The sequence below is a fragment of the Miniopterus natalensis genome, chromosome 6 (assembly GCF_054644295.1).
Source record: "Miniopterus natalensis isolate mMinNat1 chromosome 6, mMinNat1.hap1, whole genome shotgun sequence".
In the NCBI taxonomy this organism is placed as follows: domain Eukaryota; kingdom Metazoa; phylum Chordata; class Mammalia; order Chiroptera; family Miniopteridae; genus Miniopterus; species Miniopterus natalensis.
The window spans coordinates 47,516,234-47,530,443 of record NC_142086.1 but is presented as its reverse complement, the minus strand read 5'-3'; the positions used below and the strand labels follow the sequence as shown (position 1 = coordinate 47,530,443).

Genomic DNA, 14,210 nt, shown 5'->3' with positions numbered 1-14,210 from the left:
AGTTGGGCAGTTGAACCGCAGGCCGAGGGCAGGGTGGGGTCGGCGGGGGGGCTGGGGCGGTGGAAACGCGGTGGAGAGATCTCTCTCTGTTTCTTTAATCTTCTCATTCCAGGAAACCAAAAGAAGATTGACCTATCGGAACCGATTGTGAGCAGCCCAGCAGAGTCCCAAGGCTGAATTTGGACCGCTCACGGCTCCGAAGGAGACTTTCTCCGTTGCTCCTCCCCGTGGAACCCACGATGCGTTTCCCACGCGCGTCCTGCGAATTCCCTCCCACGCGAGCCTCCCGGCTGCCAGGCGATGGTCACTGGCCACCTGGGGATTTCAGTGGAAACTCACCTCCCCAAACCGCCCAGTTAATCCCATCCTGTTCTACTCCTTATCATTAGTTCTGTAAAATGCCGTCGAATCCTGTCAGAAATCAGACTCCCGGCAACTGTAATTTACCCTCAATGCCGCCGAAGCTGCCGCAAAGCCCGAGCACCTCGTTCGTGGGATAAGCTGAGTCACCTGCCTCTACCTAGGGTAATAAATGTTTAGAGCTGTGAGAACAGGAGTGAGAGCAGACAGAGTAAGAAAAAATATACATAAATATACGAGGATAGGGTCTTGCAACTGTTTTTGTTTCGTTTTGGTTTTTTTAAAGTTCTTCCTGACGGCACCGTGTTGTCTTTTAATGTAGGGCAGACAGCCCTGCGTGGGCCTGTAACCCATGAGCACTCCACTGCAGCACAGTGAGCCTCAGTCTCCCATGCTCAGAAGAAGCCGCCAGTCATCAAGAATTGACTAACATATAAAGAAGTCTTACAACTCAATAGTAAAAAGACAAATAACCCAATCAAAAATAGGCAGAGATGCTCAACATAATTTGTCATCAGGGAAATGCAAATCAAAACCACAGTGAGATACCGCTTCATACCCACAGAACGGCTACAATAAAAAAGACGTAACGTACTGATACACCACTGCAGGAATCTAAAACGGTGCAGAAACTTTGGGAAACAGTCTGGCGGTTTCTCAGAAGGTCATATGGAGGTATCATATGACCCAGACATTCTATTCCTAGGTACCCCAAAGAAATGAAAACATATAGCCACACAAAAACCTGTACGCAGATGTTCATAGCAGCATTATTCATGATAGCCAAAAGTGGAAACAACCCAAATACCCATTAAGCTCCAGGGGTGGGGATCGTCTGGCCTGTGAGGCGGTATACAGCTCTCGAAATCATGTGGTCTGGCCCTGCCAAGGAAACCACAGGCAGGACTCAAAATTCAATAAATCTAGGAGCTTTTCTCATAGCTAAATTTTAAGCTGATAATTTTGGATGGCCCTCGAATGATGTTATAAATATCCAAATGGCCCTTGGCAGGAAAAAGTTTCCCCATCCTGGCATTAAGGGATGAATGGATAAACAAAATACATATAATGGAATATTATTCAGCCATAAAAAGAATGAAGTACCAATACATGCTACAACACATAATTATTGAAAACATTATTCTAAGTGAAACCTTGAAAACATTATTCTACGTGAAAGAAGTCAGCTACAAAAGACCACACATGATTCTATTTATATGAAGAATCAGGCAAGTCAATAGAAACAAAAAGACTAGTGGTTACCTAGGTCTAGAGGTTTGGGGAAGGTTAGGGAAGTATTGCTAAGGGGTATGGAGTTTCCTTTTGAAGTGATGAAAAAGTTCTAAAATTGATCATGGTAATGGTTGCACAAGTCTGTGACTATACTTTTAAAAAGACATTGAATCATACACTTAATATGTGTTTGTAATGTGATTTATATCTCAACAAAGCTTCTATATAAAAATAAAATTAAACTAGAGAAAAAAAGAACAGGATCTGTAGACTCAGTTTTTTATATAAGAAAGGGAAGTATATAATTTGTGTAAGTATTTTTAAAAAGTCAAAATGAAAAAGTTGCTTAAATTGATACTCTCTGAAAAATACATTTATGTAAAACATCTCATTTCCTAACTGTTGCAGCCTAGAGCAGATAGAATATTAGAATAACTATCAAGGACTTAATGCTTGAAAACATTATACTAAGTGCCAGGATGACATAGCATTTTACCATTTTTACCATTGAATTTGTGCAGTTTCTCTTTGTAGCTGTTAACAGTTTCATGTATATATACTTAGCTTTTCGAAGTAAAAATATTTCACTGCTGTTGAATTTTTCACACCTATTTAAATTTTTTTTTAATGTTTTGAAGATTTTGAAGTTATAGGTTTCTTATTTAAAATATAATTATCCCTAATTCTATGTTGGAGATGGTTTCTAAGGAGATCATTAATATAAATTAAACTATATTCATATATTTTATTATCATGCAATATATTACTATGATAATATAAAGATAATAAATATTAATATAGTAAGTATAAATTTATATAATTTAAATTATAAATAAATTTATTCTATATCAATTAATTATATATTATTATATATCAGAAAACTTCAGGCAGCTGCTATTCCTTATTAAAGAGAAAAAGGTGCTCATGACTTTGAAAGCAGAAATTGGTCCCTTCATCTGTTTAGGGAAAAGAGGATTATGTACCTAGGGCTTGGATCTATAATAGTCAATATTTGCTGGGTTATTTTTGAAGGGTGCTCAGCATCCCAACCTCTCCTACTGTTCAGGGGAGTCTTTCCTTACATGGTTTTGGTAGGAAACAGAGCCTTATCCCTTGGAAATTAGGGTATGATTGCATGATCCAGCCTCAACCATCTGAATCTGTACAAAGAATCATGGGTCGGGAGCAAGTGATACAAAGAAGCTGACTGCTCCAGAGGTGGCAGCAGCAGCATCTGATGTCTGGGGCAGTGGTGGCAACAGTGCTAGGGACAGTGTTTAGCAGCCACAGTGACACAACCTTCCAACCAGGCTGTCCCCGTGGTGTGACCATGGCTGCGGTTATAGCTGCCCACCTCCCGATGGTTCTGCCCACTTATCTGGATCTCCAGCCTTCACACTGATATCTACTTACTATCCTTCCAAGAATTCCTTTCCTTTCCTGCTCAGGTGAGCCTGAAGCAGTTGCTGTTGCTTGCAGTCAAGAATTCTGACTCATTCTCCAAATGGGAAAAAGAAAAATACAAAAAAGCTCTTGAAGCTGAAAAGATGATGGGAGAAGGAGAGGCAGGGGAAGAAAGGAGGTATTGGGGTTTGGGAAGGTAAAATAAGTGTGTGCCCCCCCCCCCCCCGGAATTAGCAGGAAATAATGACAGCATGTCTTGTAAGACCCTGCAGCTATGAGCAAAGCTGCTAGACTCAGGGAAACCAGGATTGCAGTTCGACTGGCACAAGTCAAAAATTACAGTCCATCACCCTGGAGGGAACTGAGTCACAAGTGATAGAGTGAGAATTCTTTCAGAGACAGTAGTGTCTGATATTCTGAAGTGTTTCTTAGTGGAAATACTTAGGACAGGTTATGCCCGAAAACACTTAAAAGAACAGGAGTTAAATGATAGCCAAAGAACTTGGTAATAATGCAGGAAGAACTAAAATATTAGCCAAAAATATTAGGGGAAACATTAAATAAACTAAGTTTTTATAGGTTAAATAATCTCATATCATACTTAAAAATAATAATTGAGAGAATTCACTTATGATTATGTGATAGAAATACTTGCAGTTTGGGTTATAATTACTGTTAAAGCTATTCTGATATCACAATCCTATGTAATTAAAATAACAAATATTAGCCCTACCCGGTTGTTCAGTGGTTAGAGCATTGGTCTGAGGACTGAAGGGTCCCGGGGTTCAATTCCAGCCAAGGGCACATACCTCGGCTGTAGGCTGGATCCCCCGCCCCGATTGGGACACATGCAGGAAGCAACTAATCGATGTGTCTCACATCTCTCTCCCTCTCTGTCTCTCTTTTCCACTCTCTCTGAAAAGCAAGAAAAAAAATATCCTCAGGTGAGGATTAAATAAATAAATGAATAAATAAATAAAATAAAACAACAAATATTATAATTGGAATTATTGACAAGAAAATAATACTTTCTAAGTTTATAGTGGTTTATAGTTAAATTTGGTAATACTAATTTAAAATGATTTCAATGAAATGATACTTTCAATCTTAGGATCCCTTCACTCATATGGATTGTTCAATAATATTATAGCCCTGTCCGGGTAGCTCAGTTGGTTAGAGCATCATCCCAATACTCCAAGATTGTTAGTTCAATCCCGTGAGGGCACATACAAGAATCAACCAATAACTGCATAGATCAGTGTTTCTCTCTCTCTCTCTCTCTCTTTCTCTCTCCTCTCTCCTTCCTCTCTCTAAAATCAATCAATAAAAAAATATAGAAAGTTTGTAAAAGAAACAGATGCATATTTGTTCTTTTAAAAAATATATATATATCTTTTTATTTCAGAGAGAAGGAGAGGGAGAGAGAGAAACACTAATGATGAGAGTCATTGATTAGCTGCCTCCTGCATGCCCCCTACTGGAGATTGAGCACAAAACCTGGGAATCCAACTGTGATCTGCATCATAGGTCGATGCTCAACCACTGAGCCACACCAGCTGGGCTAGTATGTTCTATTTTAGGTGCAAACTAGATGATCATCAGCAGAAATGAGCTGTTCAGGAGTTGTGTGGCCTCTCTGTGCCTCAGTTTTCTCATTTGTAAAATGTTGATTATAATAGTACCTACTTCATAAAATTGTTCTGAGAAAATAAGTTAATAGTGTAAGCCCTTAAAATAGGGCCTGATGCACATTAAGAACCCAATTAAGTGTTGCTTTTATTGTAATGATTGGGCTATTTATCACTTGAGGTAAAGTCAGGTGTACTCCCAATGACTATGAAAAGGAAAGCAGGCTTGGGCAGCAATTGAACTTAAAACAAGTGAACTTAAAAAAAAAAGTGGCATTCCCAAAACTTATCTAACTTTAGGAGGAAAAAAGAGAGACAGAGCAGAACTGTTTAGAGGAGGATCTACAAGAAACAACCATTCTACCTGGGAACCCATCACTCACCTCAAACGGCCCCCAGAGGTGTGCCACGATTACCTTTCTGCCAGCCGTGTCTGAAATGAGAGCAGAACGGTCCACAGGCAGGAGGAAGCCAAGGTGCTAAAGAAAAGCTGCTTTCTGTGACTTGTCAGGGACGAAGACAGCCTGGGAGGTAACCACGGAAACCCTCTTAGGAGTGGAGAGGGTGTTGGGTTATAGGTCATGAGGATCGAAAGCTAAGGGTGGAAGGAGAGGAGAGATTCTGAAAGGATGTTGCAGCGGGGTAACCACAGCCCCCACAGTCAGATGCAGGAAATGCTCCACAGGCCGCCCATATCCCAAAAGCAGCCCAGAGGCTGGAGGCGCTGACGGAAGCTCTTGACATCCTCAGGCCTGCTAGAAGTCTATCCAGCTCAAACCACACTGTGCAACAAGATCCACTTTGTTATTTATTTATTTTTATTTTTTTTTAATTTTTAAAAAATATATATGTTTATTGATTTTAGAGAGAGGAAAGGAGAGGGGAGGAGAGAGAGAGAAACATCAATGATGAGAGAGTCATTGATCAAACCTGCAACCCGGCATGTGCCCTGACCGGAATCGAACCCCAATCGCCTGGATCCTAGGTTGACACTCAACCGCTGAGCCATGCCCGGCCGGGCAAGATCCACTTTTTAAAAACATTAAATGTATCAGGATAACATTGGTTAATAACATATAAGTTTCAGATGTACAGCTTTATAATACCACATCTGTGTGCTCACCACCGAAGCTTAGTCCCCTTCTGTCACCATATATTTGATGCCCTTTACCCTGTTTGTCCACTCCCCGCCCTTCTTCCCCTCTGGTAACCACCATTCTGTATGACAAGCTCTTTTTTTTCTTTTTTTTCTTTTTTAAATATATCTTTATTGATTTTAGAGAGAGGAAAGGAGAAGGAGAGAGAGAGATAGAAACATCAATGATGAGAGAGTCATTGATCGAGCCCACAACCCAGGCATGTGCCCTGACAGGGAATCGAACCCTGATCTCCTGGATCCTAGGTCGATGCTCAACCGCTGAGCCACGTCCGGCCGGGCTGTATGACAAGCTCTTTTAACGAGGGACAGAACTTGGCTCTGGAGTCAGGCTCTAGCTTTACTGTCTGTGCTCCGCAACCTTTCAGATGGCTGAACTTGAGCGAGATATTTAGCTTCTCTGGGCCTCAGCTTCCTCATAGGGAAGGTGCCTTTCGCACAACAGAACTCAATAGACCTTAGCTATTATTATTGCTTGCTGACAATTTCATCTTCCAGAGAGCAGAGGAAGTAATAAGGGGAACTGCCACTCTGAACCTAAATTTGGCCGAAAGGAGGAATTAGTTGGCAGAGTGGAAGTGGCAGAAACCTTGGGAGAAAGCAACTGTGTCTTCTTGAAGTTTATGATAGTGAGAGAAACAGTAGGGCACAGTCAGATGTAGTCCTTAGATTTTAACAATTAAAAGAATATTAATACCATGGCTTGAGACTTCAGAAAAATGCTCAAGAATTGAATAACTTCTTAAGAACATTCGCTTTACCTATAAAACCTTGTCACCGAAAAAGGGGAAGGACTTAAAAGATCATATAGTTACCTAAATGTTTATTTGATCATAAGAGAAAGTAAGCTAAGATGGACAGAGGAACACATAACCACTGATGACCATAAGAAGATGGAATAGATGCCTAATGTACTTTTGAGAAAGTGAAAGCCCCCAATGAACTGAGGCCCATAAAGGCATTCATAAAGTCATACTCAAAGCAAAAAAGGGATACAATCTTTGTGGTCAATGTTGTCATGGTGGTGGGTAACAAAGAGAAAGCAGAACTCCTCAATTTGTATTTTGCTTCTGTTTTCTCTGTCAAAGGGAATGTTCTTAGAACAGAAACACACATAGGAAACATTAACCCAAGATGGGAGAAAATATTACAAGAGACAACTCCAGGGTCTCTGTATGAATTCCAGGAATCTGACCTGAAAAAATTATTTTCCAGAGTGTGAGGATACTTGCAGATGAATTACCCTTAAGGCATTTAAATAATTTTTAAAACAGTGAGGAAATTCAATTCCATACACCACAGGCCATTGTATTTATTGTGAGTTCCAGGACCAAAATGGATTATTAATGAGATAGCTGGTGGGTGCCTCGAAGGGGCAGTAGTCACTAGGAATCAGTGTAGGAGGATAGGGAACATTTCCATCCCTGCCATTTTGTCCCCAAGCAGAGTTTCAGTACAAACATTTCAAGTAAATTACAGCAAGATCGATTCATTTTCATCAGGAATGTGTTTTCTGGAACAAACACCACTGAGTCAATTTAACTCCTTCATCGTCTTCCTATGACACAAACTTGAAACATTTCCATTTTTATCCATTTTAATTTTTTTAATGAAATATTTTTCACTAGGATCAATTATTTTTCATTTAAATGTTAAATTGAGTTTTATCTCACTGCTTGGTTTCTTTATCTGTATCAGATCGATATCAACTTTTACTAAAGTTTTTGCCACGTTAGGAGACACTGTGGTTGTCCCCCTCCCTCCAACAATATCCATTTCCTTACTCCTGGTGACTACCCCAACTTTCATCCAATAACCATATTTCCACCAGGCAATCCAGGGGCTTTAAGGAAAGCCAACTCCACCCCTGGCTAAAGCAGGGACCATGGCTCAGGCCTCGGCTCATCATAAAAAGCCCATCTGCAGTGAACTATTGCAGGGAGTAGGACATGACTTAATTCAGGCCAATGAGCTTGGAAAAGACTTTTGGAAAGGGCTTTTGGGAAAGCAGTTCCCTTCTCTCACTTGACTAGTGTGGTTTGAAGATGTGAAGCCTGGAAGCACTGCAACCATTTAGTTGCTATGAGGGAAGCTGAGCCACCACCCAGAGACCTAGAGGACTCCATGGAAACTGAACTGAAGCCCTGATCAAGCTACATCTGAAAGAGCTATTTACGGACTTTACAGTTATATGAGCCATTCAGTCCCCTCCCAGTCCTCTTTTTTTAAGCTAGTTTAGTTAAGCTTTCTGTTCCTTGCAACTGAAAATGCCTTAGTTGATACACCCACTGTGGACTTTTTTATGGTTATTATTCTTATCAAGTCCAAATTCTGATACATTTTTTCCAATTTTTAGCTAAAAACAATTCTTTAAAATGTTTCTGTATAAGCAGTTGTCAGTTTTGTTTTCTTTTGATTGTGTTTACCAGTGATATTCATTATGAATTAGATAAAAGATTAAAGACAGTTTATATTTATTTCTTGGCTAATCCATGAGGATATTGCAAGCAATGAGTCAGAAAGAAGGAGAGAGAGAAAGGAGAGAAGAGAAAGAAGAGGGGAGGAGGGGAGAGATTGCTGCAGGTATAATGTAAGAACCTCAATGTATGAAGGGAGGGTGAAGCTGGAGGTGCTCAAAATACCATGCTTTTTTCAGAAGGGGTTTGGACATAGTATTTGGGGTAGGGATAAACTAAGTAACTATTCAGAACTTCAGAACCCCCTCACCCTGAGACCGGGATTCTGCGAAGATTAAACTGCACAGTGGAATATCTGAAGAAGGATTCGTTACTAGGTAGGCAGCACCACCAGTGCTCTGGTCCAGGGCTTCTGCTGTGTCTTTGCGTGAGTTAGAAGAGATGCCCCTCCAGCCAGACACAGCCCACAGGTAAAACAGAGACTGGATTTCAGCCTCCACTCCTCTCTGCTCAGTGCTCTTTTGCAGTGATCCAGCCCAACTATATGGTGTGGTTCTCAGCTTGGCAGAGGCTTTGGCCCTTGGGCCACATGACTAGGAGCACTTTTGGATGAGGAATCCAAAGTCTCAGGATCATCGGTCTGGGTCATGAAGGGTTACACGCTGAGGACAAAGCAATGACTGGCCAAGTAGGCTGGCTCAGGGCTGTGCAGCTTTCAAAGATCAGGGCGAGGATGACAGGGTCCCAGCATTGGTGCAATGGTCTGAACGTGTGTCTAGTACTGCAGGATGAGATCAAGGAAGGAAGCCAAGGAGAGAGTCCTTGTTAGCAGCAGCCAAGGATTGGATGTGGCCGCTGCTGTTCTTCCAGGAAGGAAGATCGCTCCTGTCATCCCAGCGTCATCCTACCTAATCAGGCCCCTTATCTTCTGGTTCCCTACCAGTTTATGCCCCAACTCCATCTTCTATGCCCTCTACATCCAGGCCAAAGTGGAGAGGGTTGTCTGCCTCTCCAACGGAAGCGCCCTGGTAACCAGGATCCTTGCCAGAGTTGCGAAGCAAGATAATCCCCTCTCTGCTACATCCTGGGTAATCCAGGTGGCTGACTTGTGCCACAAGAACCTTAACTTCCTTATACTGTACCACATACTCCTCTGGTAGTCTGGAAAAACCTGTGGACTCCTCAGAGTCATGTATCTACATATAGAAAATAAAATGCATGGAATCATAAAGAAAATAAACCATATTGAAGTAGAATTTTATCCACAGGCCCCTTGGATCCATAGACCCCAGGTCAGGAAGTCCTGAAGGAGTAGTAGATAGTAGTTTGGAATTTTTTAAAAAAAGGTAAAAGTACTATGGACAGTATTTGTTTTCAGACGGATCAACTAAAGTAGAAAATAAAAAGCTAACACTAAGTTTTATTTATGTTCACATTTTATTTTATTATTAAGAACAAGAATTTCCTGGTCATTCTATTTCAGCCACCCCATTTCCCTCTCTCACATCTCAATATTAACCTCAAAATTCAAGTTTCCCTTAATGACTTAAAATTTCTTGATTTCTGTATTCAAACCACTTTTGCAATTGAATTTTACTCTCAAATTGTACCATCTCTTTGGGTAATGAATTTCATAAGTATACAATTCTCTGCATTTTATGTTTAAGGCATATCTCCAAGTTCAAGATGTGCCCTCAATACTACTATTTTATAATATAATCTATAAATTATTCACTTAAAGATTTTATCCTCATGCATCAGATTGTGATTTGTCCCAACGTGATTGTTCTCTCACTCCTACCCCTTCACTTCTGTTCCCCTCCTGTAGACTTTTCCTACTTTGCTTATATATTTTTTGAGGCTCAGCAATCACAACCAAATGTAATTCCCCATGTGCATGTTTTGTGTATCAAACAGGATCCCAGAAGCAAAGACTGGGTAGATGCAAATTAGGCAATTTCCGGAGGGTTTAATAAAGGGACTAGTACAAAGACATGGTCATGGTGCAGAAACCCAGGACTTGCCACAAAGGGCTGTTAATGTCCTTAGGCTTGAGGGGGGGCAATGATGATCAGAACCCAGAAGGTGACACAGAGAGGGCATTTGATATAGGGAAGCAGCCACTCCAAAGAAACCTTGAAAGAAGGGAGCCAGAAGAATAAATACCCCGACTGCTCTCTCCTCTGCCTCTAATCTCTAGAGATCCTACCTAGAAGCTAAAGGACAGAGGAACTGTTGATGTAGTCTAGTCAATACAGACAGGTCAGCTGCCTTGAGCAGAAAGCAGGGTGAGTGAGGGGAGAGAGGGGATCCAGAAAGTCAAATGGAATAAATCTGGCATTCTACACAGGGTGGAAGGAATCATGTTAACTATTAACTGGTGTGTTTTTTTCTATTATGCTTTTCCAATATATTGTGGCAACAGTAGCATCTTGGCAGTAGTCTTTTTTTGTCTTTTTTTTTAAAGTTCTTGGGGTGACAGTGATCAATAAAATTACATGGCTTTCAGTTGTACAATTCTATAATACATCATCTGTATATTGTATGGTGTGTTCACCACCCCACGTCAAGTCTCTTTCCATCACCATTTATCCCCCCCATACCCTCTTCTACCTCTCCCCACCTCTCTTGGCACAATAGTTCTCAAAGAGCCTTTAATGCCTCCATTTTTTTGCCTTGCAACTTGTTATACAATAAACAGAATTTATATTATTGTTTCCTATTTGTGTTACTGTAATAAAAAAACACAGGTTTGGCTACCTGCTACAACAAAAGCCATACTCATGAGGCAGGTGCTGGTGCAAAAGGAAAGAGGTTTCCTTCAGGCGGCCTGGGAGAATGGTGGACTCCCATCTCAAAGACCATCTCTCCTTCCTGCTCAAGCCTGAAATTCTTACAGGGGTAGAAAGGGGAGGGCTTTTTTTCTATCCAATTATCTTGCTAGCTTTTGGCTATGCTCTGTCCATTCATTTTTCTAGCTTTTGGTGAGCTCAGTGTAAGAAACTTGCCTTGCACCATCCTGGCCAGTGGGGGAGACTCCCCGGCACTGACTGACTGTAGCACTACAAGCCATTTGCTTATGCCAACACCTAAACTTAAGTCACTTTTCTTCTAACATAGCTTCACACAATTTCCCTACAGAATTATTCCCATCAGTTTAACTTTTTTTTTTTAATATGGTTTTATTAATTTTAGAGAGAGAGGAAGAGAGATAGAAACATTGACATCAACTTCAATCAACTGCCTCCTACACACACCTTGCTGGGGATCGAGCCCACAACCCGAGCATATGCCCTGACCAGGAATCAAACAGGATTTCCTGGTACATGGGTCAATGCTCAACCATTGAGCCACACCAGCCAGGTGAGTTTGATTTTTTATTCTCTAAGAGAATTCAATATTAGTCTCACTATTTGTCCATTATTTCCATACTCTCCTCCAGATCATTTACAAAAATATTTTAAAGTATAATCTGGAATAATCAGGATTCTTTTAATTATTAGTGATAGAAACCTGACTCAACCTGGCTTAAGCAAAAAGAGGAATTTATTGACTCATATACCTAAAAAGTCTGATTTAAGACAAGCCTGGACCCAGGTGCTCAAACAGTGCTTTCAAAAATCTGTCTCTCCACATAGATGATGAACTTACTGACGGGTAGACAGAGACTGTGCCCTGATTGTCATGTTCTGATTTGGAAAGGAAAAAAAAAATCTGTCTCTCCAGCTCTCAGCCCTGCCCACTTCTGTCTGGCTCCACCATCTGGCAGATTCTTTGCGGGTGGCATCTAGGATGGATACTGGCAGCTGCAGGCCAATATCCTACTAGTTTAGCAATTCCAGGGAAAGAGGGCCTCTTTTAAAATAGGCCAGCAAAAGTCTGTCTGTGTATGTTTATCTATGTATGTTGTAAATATATGTCACCTTGTTACTACCTGGGGTCAAATGCCTTTCCCTACACCAGTCACTGTGGCTGAGGATGGAAGGTACAGATGTTTGTCAACTGAGTCATATGCCTACCCCTGAAGTTCCATCCAGACTACATAAATTAAATGTGGAAGAGGAGTGGTACGCCAAAGAAAATGAGAGAGCTTTTATCAGAAGAGGGATGGAAGCTGGGCAGATAAAAAAGAATAGTCATCCTCTCTACAAGCTTAGTGCCGATTCCTTGCAAACCCTGTAAGTTGGACTTCATCCAGCCTACTGATCTCCACCCCTTACCCTGGTCCTAAGTCAGCTCCCAATCCACCCATCCCAGAATATGAGTAATTGTTTTTAGAATGTAAAAAGTTTTTTAAATATGTAAATATATTACATATAACAAACACATGCATATTTCCCCACAGTAAAGAGTCAATGGAAGAAAATTCCCTGTTAATAGATTGATTATATTTTCCTCTAATTTGTTATGTTTCCCGAGGAGTTCATTAAAATAATCAGTAAAGGAGCATTTGAGATCTTGCTCCCTAGCGTACAATATCAGTTCGGCACAAATAAACTCTTACAAAAACTCTCTATAGGTTTGGACATTTCTTATATCAACATTTACTTGGCGTCGTCAGCAGGATTTCAAAGAAGCCCACCCAGGATCATCCTGTGGACTCGGACCCGGTGCTAGGTACAAGCGAGGCCCACCTTGCTCTACCAGCTCCCAGCTTCATATCAGGTGAACTTGGGTGAGTTTCTCTTCGAATTCCGGGCCTCCTTGCTTTAAGTAGCAGGTCATGACTTTATTTGTGCTCTTCTTAAGAAATTCTAGGGGTGGATAAAAGTTGACAAAATCCACAAAAAGGAAGGAAAAAAAGGGATTGCTGCTTTAAAATTCGGCTTTTTAAAATTGGGCTGCTTACTGAGAGTCTGAACAAAATCTTTGCTGGTTAAATGAGAGACTGAACTCTCTATAGTTCTAAAAGAAAAAGGACACTTGCTTCCCCAACTCAAATAACCAATGGGGTGATGATAGCTGTTCAGAACCCCAAATCTGGAAGGGTAGAGATGGGCGCTTGGAGTCATGCAGTGTGGTAGCACAGCCTAATTTGGAGAAGCCCCTGGCAGAAGGGCAGGGTGCCCAGGAATGGGTTTGTTACCGGCCAGGGACCAGGCCTAGAGGAGGTCTGCCTCGGCCCCCTGGTAGTGTGTGGACACTTAACTTCATGTAGGAAAGATTTTGCAATATGAGTCCAGGTGATTTTGAGAGTATGTTTATTAAAGCTGGAGATAGTGAAACAAAGAAAGGGCTTAAGGTAGAAGCAGTAACAGGAAAGATCTAGGCAAGGCTGCTTTGGTTCTCTGAGAAATAAAAGTCACAGTGAAAGAAGTGAGCCAAGCCGGGGCTGCTGTTGGCTCACTGGAAAGTCAGAGAAAAGGGGGGCCTTGGAGACAGTTTCAGGGGGTAAGCTGGAGTCAGGCTGCCATGTCTCCCCATGTGAGGCAATGAAGTCCCAACATCACTGAGAATATATCCTTGCTAAAAATGTTTAACTTGAATTGAATCAAACCCTAAAATCTAACTTCCTATTTATAGAAAATAAAGGGCATAGAAGAACCAGTTGGAAGAACACTACCAGGAAGTAGTCAGAAAAATCCAGAAGATGGGACGCTCCCTTCCACTTATCAGCATCATAATTAAAAGAGCCTTAGGTACCATGAACACTAGATGTAATGAGTAGTCCTGGATTCGATCCTGGTTTGGACAAAATAGCAATGAAAGACATTTTGGGAACAATTGAGAAATTATCATTAATTTTGTTGAGTATTATATTTTGATTTCAACTCTGTAGAAAATATTCTTATGGTTTTAAAGATATATACTGAAGTACTTAGGAGTGGAATGTCGTTATTTCTTTAGATATACTTTTAAATATTTTAGCAAAAATTAATAAAGTGAAACAACTGGGGGAAAAACTCTCTTTGAAAGACACTGGGCACACAGGAGGGGAAAAGGCAGCATTCAAGGTCGTAGTAAACATCAGGGTGAACCACGTGCTTCTCCTTGGCAAGGAAAGGGCCCACT

General features: G+C 41.0%; 1 non-coding gene across 1 annotated transcript; it reads left to right on the top strand.

The window, feature by feature from the left end:
* Positions 1-11,831: 11,831 nt before the first annotated feature.
* On the top strand, positions 11,832-11,895 carry LOC148092903 (small nucleolar RNA SNORD43). Its single transcript, XR_015714753.1, has one exon. It is a non-coding gene; the product is annotated as a small nucleolar RNA SNORD43 (small nucleolar RNA).
* Positions 11,896-14,210: the final 2,315 nt, after the last annotated feature.